At 38.9% G+C, this 15,000-nt stretch overlaps 1 protein-coding gene across 1 annotated transcript in view; it reads right to left on the bottom strand.

Moving 5' to 3' along the window:
- The window catches only part of LOC121586857 (hippocalcin-like protein 1), an 80,801-nt gene extending 65,884 nt beyond the window's left edge, over window positions 1–14,917 (bottom strand). Inside the window, exon 1 of the mRNA XM_041903864.2 lies at window positions 14,498–14,917. The gene's annotated coding sequence lies outside the window, so the exon portion shown is untranslated. The remainder of the gene's footprint in view (window positions 1–14,497) is intronic.
- Between the last annotated feature and the right edge of the window lie 83 nt (window positions 14,918–15,000).

Genomic DNA, 15,000 nt, shown 5'->3' with positions numbered 1-15,000 from the left:
AGTAACAGTAGTAGTAACAGTAATAGTAACAGTAGTAGTAACAGTAGTAGTAACAGTAGTAGTAACAGTAACAGTAGTAGTAACAGTAGTAGTAACAGTAGTAGTAACAGTAACAGTAGTAGTAACAGTAGTAGTAACAGTAGTAGTAACAGTAACAGTAACAGTAGTAGTAACAGTAGTAGTAACAGTAACAGTAGTAGTAACAGTAGTAGTAACAGTAACAGTAGTAGTAACAGTAACAGTAGTAGTAACAGTAGTAGTAACAGTAACAGTAGTAGTAACAGTAGTAGTAACAGTAACAGTAGTAGTAGTAACAGTAGTAGTAACAGTAACAGTAGTAGTAACAGTAGTAGTAACAGTAACAGTAGTAGTAACAGTAGTAGTAACAGTAGCAGTAACAGTAGTAGTAGTAACAGTAGTAGTAACAGTAGTAGTAACAGTAGTAGTAACAGTAGTAGGTGGCAGGTAGCTTAGTGGTTAAGAGCGTTGTGCCAGTAACCGAAAGGTCGCTGGTTCTAATCCACGAGCCGACTAGGTGAAAAATCTGTCAATGTGCCCTTAAGCAAGGCACTTAACCCTAATTGCTCCTGTAAGTCGCTCTGGATAAGAGCGTCTGCTAAATGACAAAAATGTAAATGTAAATGTAACAGTAGTAGTAACAGTAGTAACAGTAACAGTAGTAGTAACAGTAGTAGTAACAGTAGTAGTAACAGTAGTAGTAACAGTAGTAGTAGTAACAGTAGTAGTAACAGTAGTAGTAGTAGTAACAGTAGTAGTAACAGTAGTAGTAGTAGTAGTAACAGTAGTAGTAACAGTAGTAGTAGTAGTAACAGTAGTAGTAACATTAACAGTAGTAGTAGTAGTAGTAGTAACAGTAGTAGTAACAGTAGTAGTAACAGTAACAGTAACAGTAGTATTAACAGTAGTAGTAACAGTAGTAGTAACAGTAACAGTAGTAGTAGTAGTAACAGTAACAGTAACAGTAACAGTAACAGTAACAGTAGTAGTAACAGTAGTAGTAACAGTAGTAGTAACAGTGGTGGTAACAGTAGTAGTAACAGTAACAGTAGTAGTAGTAGTAACAGTAACAGTAGTAGTAGTAGTAACAGTAACAATAACAGTAACAGTAACAGTAACAGTAGTAGTAACAGTAGTAGTAACAGTAGTAGTAACAGTAGTAGTAACAGTAGTAGTAACTGTAACAGTAACAGTAACAGTAACAGTAACATTAGTAGTAACAGTAGTAGTAGTAACAGTAGTAGAAACAGTAGTAGTAACAGTAGTAGTAACAGTAGTAGTAACAGTAGCAGTAGCAGTAACAGTAACATTAGTAGTAGCAGTAGTAGTAGCAGTAACAGTAACAGTAACAGTAGTAGTAACAGTAGTAGTAACAGTAGTAGTAACAGTAGTAGTAACAGTAACAGTAGTAGTAGTAACAGTAAAAGTAGTAGTAGTAGTAACAGTAACAGTAACAGTAACAGTAACAGTAACAGTAGTAGTAACAGTAGTAGTAACAGTAGTAGTAACAGTGGTGGTAACAGTAGTAGTAACAGTAACAGTAGTAGTAGTAGTAACAGTAACAATAACAGTAACAGTAACAGTAACAGTAGTAGTAACAGTAGTAGTAACAGTAACAGTAACAGTAACAGTAACAGTAGTAGTAACAGTAACAGTAGTAGTAGTAGTAACAGTAACAATAACAGTAACAGTAACAGTAGTAGTAACAGTAGTAGTAGTAGTAGTAACAGTAGAAGTAACAGTAGTAGTAACAGTAGTAGTAACAGTAACAGTAACAGTAATAGTAACAGTAACATTAGTAGTAACAGTAGTAGTAGTAACAGTAGTAGAAACAGTAGTAGTAACAGTAGTAGTAACAGTAGTAGTAACAGTAGTAGTAGCAGTAACAGTAACATTAGTAGTAGCAGTAGTAGTAGCAGTAACAGTAACAGTAACAGTAGTAGTAACAGTAGTAGTAACAGTAGTAGAAACAGTAGTAGTAACAGTAGTAGTAACAGTAGTAGTAACAGTAGTAGTAACAGTAACAGTAACAGTAACAGTAACAGTAGTAGTAACAGTAGTAACAGTAGTAGAAACAGTAGTAGTAACAGTAGTAGTAACAGTAGTAGTAACAGTAGTAGTAGCAGTAACAGTGGTGGTAACATTAGTAGTAGTAACAGTAGTAGTAACAGTAACAGTAACAGTAACAGTAGTAGTAACAGTAACATTAGTAGTAGCAGTAGTAGTAACAGTAGTAACAGTAACAGTAGTAGTAACAGTAGTAGTAACAGTAGTAGTAACAGTAGTAGTAGTAGTAACAGTAGTAGTAACATTAACAGTAGTAGTAGTAGTAGTAGTAACAGTAGTAGTAACAGTAACAGTAGTAGTAACAGTAGTAGTAACATTAACAGTAGTAGTAGTAGTAGTAACAGTAGTAGTAACAGTAGTAGTAACAGTAGTAGTAGTAGTAACAGTAGTAGTAACAGTAGTAGTAGTAGTAACAGTAGTAGTAACAGTAACAGTAGTAGTAACAGTAGTAGTAACATTGGTGGTAACAGTAGTAGTAACAGTAACAGTAGTAGTAGTAGTAACAGTAACAGTAACAGTAATAGTAACAGTAGTAGTAACAGTAGTAGTAACAGTAGTAGTAACAGTAACAGTAACAGTAACAGTAGTAGTAACAGTAACAGTAACAGTAACAGTAGTAACAGTAGTAGAAACAGTAGTAGTAACAGTAGTAGTAACAGTAGTAGTAACAGTAGTAGTAGCAGTAACAGTAACATTAGTAGTAGCAGTAGTAGTAGCAGTAACAGTAACAGTAACAGTAGTAGTAACAGTAGTAACAGTAGTAGAAACAGTAGTAGTAACAGTAGTAGTAACAGTAGTAGTAACAGTAGTAGTAACAGTAGTAGTAACAGTAACAGTAACAGTAGTAGTAACAGTAGTAGTAACAGTAACAGTAGTAGTAACAGTAGTAGTAGTAACAGTAGTAGTAACAGTAACAGTAACAGTAACAGTAGTAGTAACAGTAACATTAGTAGTAGCAGTAGTAGTAACAGTAGTAACAGTAACAGTAGTAGTAACAGTAGTAGTAACAGTAGTAGTAACAGTAGTAGTAGTAGTAACAGTAGTAGTAACATTAACAGTAGTAGTAGTAGTAGTAGTAACAGTAGTAGTAACAGTAGTAGTAACAGTAACAGTAACAGTAGTAGTAGTGGTAACAGTAGTAGTAACAGTAGTGGTAACAGTAGTAGTAACAGTAACAGTAGTAGTAGTAGTAACAGTAACAGTAACAGTAACAGTAACAGTAACAGTAGTAGTAACAGTAACAGTAGTAGTAACAGTAGTAGTAACAGTAACAGTAGTAGTAACATTAGTGGTAACAGTAGTAGTAACAGTAACAGTAGTAGTAGTAGTAACAGTAGTAGTAACAGTAGTAGTAACAGTAACAGTAGTAGTAACAGTAACAGTAGTAGAAACAGTAGTAGTAACAGTAGTAGTAACAGTAGTGGTAACAGTAGTAGTAACAGTAACAGTAACAGTAGTAGTAACAGTAACAGTAGTAGTAACAGTAACAGTAGTAGTAACAGTAGTAGTAACAGTAACAGTAGTAGTAACAGTAACAGTAGTAGTAACAGTAGTAGAAACAGTAGTAGTAACAGTAGTAGTAACAGTAGTGGTAACAGTAGTAGTAACAGTAACAGTAGCAGTAGTAGTAACAGTAACAGTAACAGTAACAGTAACAGTAACAGTAGTAGTAACAGTAACAGTAGTAGTAACAGTAACAGTAGTAGTAACAGTAGTAGTAACAGTAACAGTAGTAGTAACAGTAACAGTAGTAGTAACAGTAGTAGAAACAGTAGTAGTAACAGTAGTAGTAGTAGTAACAGTAGTAGTAACAGTAGTAGTAACAGTAACAGTAGTAGTAACAGTAATAGTAGTAGTAACAGTAGTAGTAACAGTAACAGTAGTAGTAACAGTAGTAGTAGTAACAGTAGTAGTAACAGTGACAGTAGTAGTAACAGTAGTAGTAACAGTAACAGTAACAGTAACAGTAATAGTAGTAGTAACAGTAGTAGTAACAGTAACAGTAGTAGTAATAGTAGTAGTAGTAACAGTAGTAGTAACAGTAACAGTAGTAGTAACAGTAGTAGTAACAGTAGTAGTAACAGTAACAGTAGTAGTAACAGTAACAGTAGTAGTAACAGTAGTAGAAACAGTAGTAGTAACAGTAGTAGTAACAGTAGTAGTAACAGTAGTAGTAACAATAGTAGTAACAGTAACAGTAGTAGTAACAGTAGTAGAAACAGTAGTAGTAACAGTAGTAGTAACAGTAGTAACAGTAACAGTAGTAGTAACAGTAGTAGTAACAGTAACAGTAGTAGTAACAGTAGTAGTAACAGTAGTAGTAACAGTAGTAGTAACAGTAACATTAGCAGTAACAGTAGTAGTAACAGTAGTAGTAGTAACAGTAGTAGTAACAGTAGTAGTAACAGTAACAGTAGTAGTAACAGTAGTAGTAACAGTAACAGTAGTAGTAACAGTAACAGTAGTAGTAACAGTAGTAGAAACAGTAGTAGTAACAGTAGTAGTAACAGTAGTAGCAACAGTAGTAGTAACAGTAGTAGTAACAGTAGTAGTAACAGTAGTAGTAACAGTAACAGTAGTAGTAACAGTAGTAGTAACAGTAGTAACAGTAACAGTAGTAGTAACAGTAGTAGTAACAGTAGTAGTAACAGTAACAGTAGTAGTAACAGTAACAGTAGTAGTAACAGTAGTAGTAACAGTAGTAGGAACAGTAGTAGTAATAGTAGTAGTAACAGTAGTAGTAACAGTAACAGTAGTAGTAACAGTAGTAGTAACAGTAGTAGTACCAGTAGTAGTAACAGTAACAGTAGTAGTAACAGTAACAGTAGTAGTAACAGTAGTAGGAACAGTAGTAGTAACAGTATTAGTAACAGTAACAGTAGTAGTAACAGTATTAGTAACAGTAACAGTAGTAGTAACAGTAACAGTAGTAACAGTAGTAGTAACAGTAACAGTAGTAGTAACAGTAGTAGTAACAGTAACAGTAGTAGTAACAGTAGTAGTAACAGTAGTAGGAACAGTAGTAGTAATATTAGTAGTAACAGTAGTAGTAACAGTAGTAGTAACAGTAACAGTAGTAGTAACAGTAACAGTAGTAACAGTAGTAGTAACAGTAACAGTAGTAGTAACAGTAGTAGTAACAGTAGTAGTAACAGTAGTAGTAACAGTAGTAGTAACAGTAGTAGTAACAGTAACAGTAGTAGTAACAGTAACAGTAGTAGTAACAGTAGTAGGAACAGTAGTAGTAATAGTAGTAGTAACAGTAGTAGTAACAGTATTAGTAACAGTAACAGTAGTAGTAACAGTAGTAGTAACAGTAGTAGTAACAGTAACAGTAGTAGTAACAGTAGTAGTAACAGTAACAGTAGTAGTAACAGTAACAGTAGTAACAGTAGTAGTAACAGTAACAGTAGTAGTAACAGTAGTAGTAACAGTAGTAGTAACAGTAGTAGTAACAGTAGTAGTAACAGTAACAGTAGTAGTAACAGTAACAGTAACAGTAGTAGTAACAGTAACAGCAACAGTAGTAGTAACAGTAACAGTAGTAGTAACAGTAACAGTAGTAACAGTAACAGTAACAGTAACAGTAACAGTAGTAGTAACAGTAGTAGTAACAGTAGTAGTAACAGTAACAGTAACAGTAACAGTAACAGTAACAGTAGTAGTAACAGTAGTAGTAACAGTAACAGTAACAGTAGTAGTAGTAGTAGTAACAGTAGTAGTAACAGTAGTAGTAACAGTAGTAGTAACAGTAACAGTAGTAGTAACAGTAACAGTAGTAGTAACAGTAGTAGTAACAGTAACAGTAGTAGTAACAGTAGTAGTAACAGTAGTAGTAACAGTAACAGTAGTAGTAACAGTAGTAGTAACAGTAACAGTAGTAGTAACAGTAACAGTGACTTTTGCTTCCCTCCAGGCCTGAAGGCACACACTTTTTTGTAAGATTGAAGAGATGGCAAATAGGAGTGGCAATATCGTCCGCTATCATCCTCAGTAATTTTAAATCCAAGTTGTCAGACCCCGGTAGCTTGTCATTGTTGATAGACAACAATAATTATTTCACCTCTTCCCCACTCACTTTACTGAATAAAAAATGACAACGTTTGTCTTTCGTAATTTGATCAGTTATACTTGGATGTGTAGTGTCGACGTTTGTTGCTGGCATGTCATGCCTAAATTTGCTCATCTTGCCAATGAAAAAAACAATTAAAGTAGTTGGCAATATCATTGGGTTTTGTGATGAATAAGCCATCTGTTTCAATGAATGATGGAGCCAAGTTTGCCTTTTTCCCCAAAATTTCATTTAAGATGCTCCAAAGCTTTTTACTTTCGTTCTTTATATAATTTAATCTTTGTTTCATAGTATAATTTTTGTTATTTTTGTTCTGTTTAGTCACATGATTTCTCAATTTGCAGTAGGTTTGCCAATTAGTTATGCAGCCAGACTTATTTGCCATTCCTTTTGCCTCATCGCTCTCAACCATAACATTTTTCAATTCCTCATCAATCCATGGGGATTTAACCGTTTTTACAGTAATTGTCTTCATGGGTGCGTGCCTATTAGTAACTGTAAGCTGTTTTCATAAACGCGTCAAGTGCAGCATCTGGTTGCTCCTCATTACACACCACAGACCAGCAAATATTATTTGCATCAACAACATAAGAACCACTACATTTACATTTTAGTCATTTAGCAGACGCTCTTATCCAGAGCATCCATTATTGTCTTTTTTTTTCATACCCCCTGTGGGAATCGAACCCACAACCCTGGCGTTGCAAACCCCATGCTCTATCAACTGAGCTACATCCCTGCCAGCCATTCCCTCCCCTACCCTGGGCCAATTGCACACCGCCCCATGGGTCTCCCGGTCGCGGCCGGCTACGACAGAGCCTGGCTTCGAACCAGGATCTCTAGTGGCACAGCTAGCACTGCGATGCAGTGCCTTAGACCACTGCGCCACTCGGGAGACTGGAAACCTCTTGTAGGACCTCTTATACACAATATTAGGTCCAGCCTTTGGAACCTTGGTTTTCCTAGATAAGGCTACCATATTGTGATCCCTACATCCGATGGATTTGGATACTGCTTTAAAGCAGATTTCTGCAGCATTAGTAAAGATGTGATCAATACATGCGAATGATTTCATTCCTGTGCTGTTTGTAAATACCCTGGTAGGTTGACTGATAACCAGAACCAGGTTGCAGGCACTGGTTATAGTTTGAAGCTTTTTCTTGAGTGGGCAGCTTGATGAAAACCAGTCAATATTTAGGTCACCCAGAAAATACACCTCTCTGTTGATATCACATACATTATCAAGCATTTCACACATATTATCCAGATACTGACTGTTAGCACTTGGTGGTCTATAGCAGCTTCCCACCAGAATGGGCTTTAGGTGAGGCAGGTGAACCTGTAGCCATATTACTTCAACAGTATTTAAACATGAGATCCTCTCTTAGCTTTACAGGAATCTGGTTCTGAATATAAACAGCCACACCACCCCCGTTGGCATTGCTGTCTTTTCTGTAGATGTTATAACCATGTATTGCAACCACTATATCATCAAAGGTATTATCTAAGTGAGTTTCGGAGATAGTCAGTATATGAAAGACATCTGTTACTAGCAAATTATTGATTTCATGAACCTTTTTTCTTAAGCTACATATGTTCATGTGGGCTATTTTTAGCACTTTTCTGGGATGCTTGATTGTTTTGATTGCTTTGCTGAGCGGCTTATCAGAAGTACTGTGTGTGTGTGTGTGTGTGTGTGTGTGTGTGTGTGTGTGTGTGTGTGTGTGTGTGTGTGTGTGTGTGTGTGTGTGTGTGTGTGTGTGTGTGTGTGTGTGTGTGTGTGTGTGTGTGTGTGTGTGTATATGTCTGTGCATGCCTGCGTGTTAGCATGTGTGTTGTTTGATAAGGGTCAGCTGTATGGCCAGTATATGAATAGAAAAGGTGTGTACAGCAGTATTTATATAGGATGGTGTGTATAGACAGTAGAGACAGTATATTAATTGAAAAGGTGTGTACCACAGTACTTATATAGGATGAGCCATGACTAGAATAAAATGAGTGTACAAAACATTAGGAACATGCTCTAACATAGACTGGCCAGTTGAATCCAGGTGAAAAGCTATGATTACTTATTGATGCCACTTGTTAAATCCATGTCAATCAGTGTATATGAAGAGGAGGAGACAGGGTAAAGAAGGATTTTGAAGCCTTGAGACAACTGAGACATGGATTGTGTGTGTGTGCCATTCAGAGGGTGAATGGGCAAGACCAAAGATTGGAGTGCCTTTGAACGGGGTATGGTAGAAGGTGCCATGCGCACCGGTTTGAGTGTATCAAGAACTGCAACTCTGCTGTGTTTTTCATGCTCAACTGTTTCCCGTGTGTACCAAGAATCACCCTCCAACCCAAAGGACATCCAACTTGATACAACTGTGGCAAGCATTGGAGTCAACATAGACCAGCATCCCTGTGAAACGCTTTCAACACCTTGTAGAGCATACCCTGACGAATTGACGCTGTTCTGAGGACAGAAGGGGGTGCAACTCAATATTAGGAAGGTGTTCCTAATGTTTTGTACACTCAGTGTACATCTAAAGTGGGTAAAACAGTGTTTTGAACATTGTTAAAGCGACCAGTGTTCCATGACTAGGTAGATAGGGCAGCAGTCTCTAAGGTGCAGGATAGAGTATCGGGTGATAGATGGCTAGAACAGTGAATAAGTTCAGGGCAGGGTACTGGGCAGAGGCCGGCTAGTGGTGACTATTTAACACTCTGATGGGCTGAAGAACGAAGCTGTTTATCAGTCTCTCTGTCCCAGCTTTGATGCAACTGCACTGTCTCCTCCTTCTAGATGGTAGCGGGGTGAACAGGCCGTGGCTCGGGTGGCTGAGGTCCTTGGTGATCTTCTTGGCCTTTGTGTGACACCGGGTGCTGTAGATGTCCTGGAGGACAGGCAGTGTGGCCCCGATAAAACAGCGCCCCTGCGGTTGCGGGGCATTGCAATTGCCGTACCAGGTGGTGATACAGCCAGACAGAATGTTCTCGATGGTGCTTCTGTAGAAGTTCGTGAGGGTCTTAAGAGCCAAGCCGAATTTCTTCATCTCCTGAGGTTGAATAGGGCTTCTTCACTATGCTGAAACCATTTCAGGTCGTCAGTGATGTGCACGTGAGAGGAACGTGCAACTTTTGACCCTCACCACCGCGGGCCCCGTCGATGTGGATTGGGGCGTGCTCTCTCTGCTGTCTCCTGTAGTTCACGCTCAGATCCTTCGTTTTGTTGATGTTGAGGGAGTGGTTAATTTTCCTGGCACCACTCTGCCAGCGCCCATAGGAAATGTTCCATTACACAGTATGGCAATAATAATGAAGACCACCAATATGAACATTAAGTAATGTTGTGGTCTGCTGTACACTAATGGTAAAAGACTCCCCCCTCCTCATTAAAACCCTCTAGAGTCTAAGCCCTGTCTAAGCTGGAGGGGGTTGGGGGTTGGGGTTTCTAAGCTAATATATGGAATTGTTTTAAGATGGTCATACCAGTTTCATTTAAGGACCAAAGGATTGACAGCCATCCCATATAGATTGCAAAATAGTTGGGAAGAGATTTTTGACGTAACGATCCCATGTCATAGTGTTTATGAACTTATACGCAAAACGACGCCGGATTCAAAACTTATAATTTTTCAATCTAAATTATTATATACAATTCTTGCTACCAATAGAATGTTATTTATATGGGGGATAATCTTCCCAGCTCTGCAGATTTTGATGCAAAGACACAGAATCATTAGATCATTTGTTTTGGTACTGTCCATTTGTAGCTTGTTTTTGGACAAAGGTCCAGGAATGGCTAAAGGATTGCAATATTTACCTGGAGCTAACCCTGCAGATAGCATTCCTGGGTGATCTGAAAAGTCATAGTCAATCAATCAATAATATAATAATACTTTTAGCAAAAATGTTTATTTTCAATTTACAATCTGTAGAAACAATGAGAATAGAAAGGTTCAGAACTTTTGTAAAACATCACAGTAAAGTTGAAAAATATATGGCAAATAGAAAATTTTATATGGATGGTGTTAAGAGATAGATGGGAGGTCTTGAATGGAGTTGAAGGATGGGACTAACAACAACTAACAACAAATAATAACAAGATAACTAATAATGTAAGCATACTGTGCCCATAATAAGTATATAGGTTATAAGTTGAGAGCTTTTGTGAAAGAGCACAGTTAGAAAGATATGGCATATAGAAGCAAACCGGATGGATATCATGAAAATGATCGGAGAGGTTGAGGGTAGAGGAAGTTCAGGAGTAGAATTATTGTAAAATTGACTGTGTCCATAAAATGTATATAGTATGTCTGAGCTGGAAGTAGAGGCCTAAGCATTGTTGTTCACTAGTTTACTCCAATTAGGGAAGGGGTTGGAAAGTAATAAAGGGAAATATATTTTTTTTAATGATATTTATACAGTGGGGAACAACAGATAGTCCAAAAGGAAGTTTGTTCTGAAATGTCTGTCCTATATCTGAGAGATATAAGAAAGATCAGGAAACTATCATAATTTTTTTTTTACATGTATTTATCTCCTTATTTTAGGCACAAAACTATCTCCATATATACTTCCATTTATTTTTCTGAAAATGCTACCGGGGACCTTCAGAGTAGTCTTGTGAGGCTTGTGGACGTCCTAAAGCAAAACACCATTATGTTCGTGAGAGTCTCATCTTTCAATAGAGTGGTCAAAATACTTTGTAGGTCAAACCGTTCGAACGCTACAGACGTTTTCGTGAGAAGTCCGATTTTGTCGGGATGCCTCATGGTCTGACAAACACTTCACTAGCTCTGTCACCTTTCACCGCAGATGCAGAAGGGTGATATTCGTGGATGCGGTGGATTGATATGCAAAAAAAAACAGATACTGTGTCTCCATCTTAAACAGACTGATTTCGATGACGAATTTTATTTATTTATTATGTTAATTAGATTTATGCGGGGGCGCGGAAATTGTGGGCTAAAGGTTCAAACGAGGCAATTACATCCTCCCATACATGGCCCACCCGCTCATTAGGCAGGATTAGGAGGCAGCCGATGGCAGCAGATTGACGAGGGCGGCGTTTTCTGAGCTAAACTGACCAAGATGCACCTCCAACAACAACACATAAAACCTCACATAATTCTGCCCAAAAACAATGACAATTTCTCTCAACCAGTGGCATATGGGCTTTTTAGGCGAGCACTGATGCCGCCCTGTGATAAACAGTGCCCACTTTGTCAAAGGCAGGGGTGCAAAAAATATTTTGCTTGTCCACGGTGCTGTTGGAGAGACGCATCTCTGAGGCACTCCAACAACGTCCTGTCAAAATAACAATCTAACTTAAATATGTAGCAGCTATAGGATATGGTAGAAAGAATATGTGGCCTTTTCTGTAGCCTAAAGGCTGTAGATAAAATGTATGACAATGTAATTAGACAGTCACTTCAGGTTTCTCTGATCAAATAGCCTAACTTAAATGGCGCCCGATCAGATAAAAAATAAATGCGCTGTCATGTTAACAAACAACAGATCCTAAAAACAGGACCGGTCAAAGTCAAATGGACAATATGGAATGGACAATCACAAATGTCGTCCAGGAGTTTCACCCCGTTGTCATGATCAGTGGTTTCAAGTTTGTATCCATCAATTTATGACAAGCTGATCCTAGCGCGGGAAAAAATAAATGTTTTGTCTCGCCTAGGGCTACAGATCGGCAAGGACCGGCCCTGCTTCCATACACCCAATGACAGGAACAATATTACTATGTCTATTTTATAACAGTATTACTATGTATATTTTATAACAGTATTACTATGTATATTTTATAACAGTATTACTATGTATATTTTATAACAGTATTACTATGTATATTTTATAACAGTATTACTATGTATATTTTATAACAGTATTACTATGTATATTTTATGACCACTGTAGGACTCACACACCACGCTTACTTGCAAAAAATGGTCTTGTTTATGTGAAAATATAATGTTTCATTCTAATTGAAACATCGGCTGGTAGACTGAAATGTTTGCGTTTCAATTTTAAAAGGGCAACGTGTGAGAACTTCTCCTTTATGCAATGAACTCAAACGTTCCTGCAAGTGACTCCAACTGTGTGTACCCTTTCAAGTTCATTCCAATCAATCACAGCACCCAACAAGACCCCCCCCACTACCAAACACATCCATCATGTCAGCCATAGATCCACAAGCAGAGTGCTGCACCAGAGGGAGGGCTGGCTAAGCTGCCTCTCTAGCCCAGCCAAGGTCTTCTGTCATGGGGCTTACAGGAAGAGCGAGAGGCCCTGGTAGAGAGGGAGACATGGAGGGGCTGCTTGGCAAGAGTGAGTGTGTGTGTGTGTGTGTGTGTGTGTGTGTGTGTGTGTGTGTGTGTGTGTGTGTGTGTGTGTGTGTGTGTGTGTGTGTGTGTGTGTGTGTGTGTGTGTGTGTGTGTGTGTGTGTGTGTGTGTGTGTGTGTGTGCACGCATGTGTAGGGTAGAAGGTAGCTAGTGGTTAGAGCCTTGGGTCAGCAACTGAAAGGTTGCTGGTTCCAATACCCAAGTTGACAAGGTGAAAAATCTGTTGATGTGCCCTTGAGCAAGGTTTTAGTGGGTTGAAGTTCACCGGGCCACTGTTGGAGCCAGGAACACAAGCATTTCGCTATAACATCTGCTAAAAATGTGTATGTGACCAATAAAATTGTATTTTTATTTTATTGTATTTAATCAGGCCACATAGGAGATGCCTGTGCTATGTGGTTGTCCCACCTAGCTATCTTAATAACCATTTTAAATGTATAAAAGACTGAACTTTGATTTGATTTGAGCTTCATCCAACTCCTTTCCTATAGGCTACAGATGGCACTCATTGCAGCTCATTCTCATACAGTCACATTTATCTCGTTCATTAACGGTATGCTACCAGACCCCCTGCATGCGTTTGGAATGGCCCCGGTAATGCGCGCGTGGAGTGAAATAGGACGCCATCTATCGGATGTGACGGCTCCATAAATTCTCTCTCTCCCACCGTGCCACTCAACTACCGGTAAGCACTGCCGGCCTTTTTCTTTAAGTATGGATTAAATGATAAACCTGTATTTTACGTGACTCGTGATAAAACATTATAGACATGGCTTTAACGGGCAAGTAGGAAGTAAACAGAAAAGACGAACCGATAGGACATTATAGGATAAAATAGCCTATTCTGCTATTTTATTTCTACTTTTGCAAGAATAGGGTATGATGTTAGGCCTATATTATATAACATGTAAATAGTATATGCCAAAGCATAGCTTTAATATGTTTGTTTTTTTCTTTCCATCTTTAGATTGCGTAGACTACAACAGTATAGACCCTGGCCCATATCACTGTCAACAAATACATACAGGAAAGGCAAAATAACATATACACGTCCCGCTATGGCAAAGCATTATGATAGCACAAAGCCTCTGAGCCACAGGTATAATTATTAAAACCGTAATTCTTAAAGTCACCGCGTCCACACACTGTGACACGGTCTGCTGTAGCCCATTGGACAGCGCGTCATATATCACATTCCATAGCAGCCTGTACAATTCACCAATCATACAATTCCCAACAACATTCGATTAAGACATTTAATGAGAGGACATTTTCAACATACCTATTTGTTCAGCACTTTTGAAATGGACAGCGACAGAATTCAGAACATGGGGGCCGTTATGTATCACATTGCACAGCCTATACAATTCAACAATCATACAATTCCCAACAACAGCATTACGTCGTCTGAAGAGCGTAGAAGAAGAGAATGAGATGCCATGAGATTCGGACGAGAGGAGGAGAGGAGAGGGGGAGAGGAGAGGGGGAGAGAGATTCCGAGGAGCACACCAAGCGCATCGCATCGTGGATGTTACTGTCCCATCCCATTCTCTTATCCCACCGGAGAGCACATTTCAATAGATGCTCTTCATTCATAAAAATGCTAATGATATTTATGATATGGTTGTTGTTTTGCAATCATGAAATGAATAAGCTTTATGCAGCACTGTGCAGGCTATATGGAAAACAGTACCATCCAAGCATTGCACAGTCTATAATTCAAAAGCTTGGCTGAGTAGAAAACAACAAAACATCATCATTAGGCCTATATAACGGAAACAGCGGTTTTCCAAGACGAAAAATACTTTTCTTGTGCTACATTATTCTTTCAGCACATCTCAGAGAACACACGCTGTATTCGATATAGCGAGCTCGCGTTCAGAATGTGCCCCTGCAACGATGTCAAACCATTAACTATTAAAAACCGATCTAAATATTTCAGGCAGATGCGAACAAGCATCATTCATTCATTCATTCATTCATTCAGTTAATTCTTACCCTTTATCCAACAGAGAGCTCCGCGGGCTGATGATTTCAGCGAGCGTAGCGATGGGGGGCGAGAGCGCGAGAGAGACGAGACTAGATGAGTGGATGCTCGGCTTGGTCTGGCTGCGTCCTCCGGTCGATAGACGGGAGATGGAAGAGCATCCGGACTGGCTGCTTGATACACACAGCTACCGTCTCTGCTTCTTCCTCTTCTTATGCTGCTACTGCGGCGGAGCCCTGCAAACCATCACACCGTCACACTCAAGCCCCGTGAGACAACAACGAGCAGACAGAGCGAGGCAACTAATGGCTGGGAGGGCACGTGCTTCCACAGGGATAAGAGAGGGAGAGCGAGAGAGAGTTGGTTTTAGCTAGGTGTGCGGGGTACAGGGGATTTAAGGAGGGGGAGGGGGGTCCGAGGGATTACGTGGTACAGCCGTTTGTGTGTCAGGGCGCGCAGGCAGCTCTCGCTCTCTCTCTCTCTCTCTCTCTCTCTCTCTCTCTCTCTCTCTCTC

The sequence above is a fragment of the Coregonus clupeaformis genome, chromosome 17 (assembly GCF_020615455.1).
Source record: "Coregonus clupeaformis isolate EN_2021a chromosome 17, ASM2061545v1, whole genome shotgun sequence".
Taxonomy (NCBI): domain Eukaryota; kingdom Metazoa; phylum Chordata; class Actinopteri; order Salmoniformes; family Salmonidae; genus Coregonus; species Coregonus clupeaformis.
This window is presented reverse-complemented; position numbering and strand designations above follow the sequence as displayed.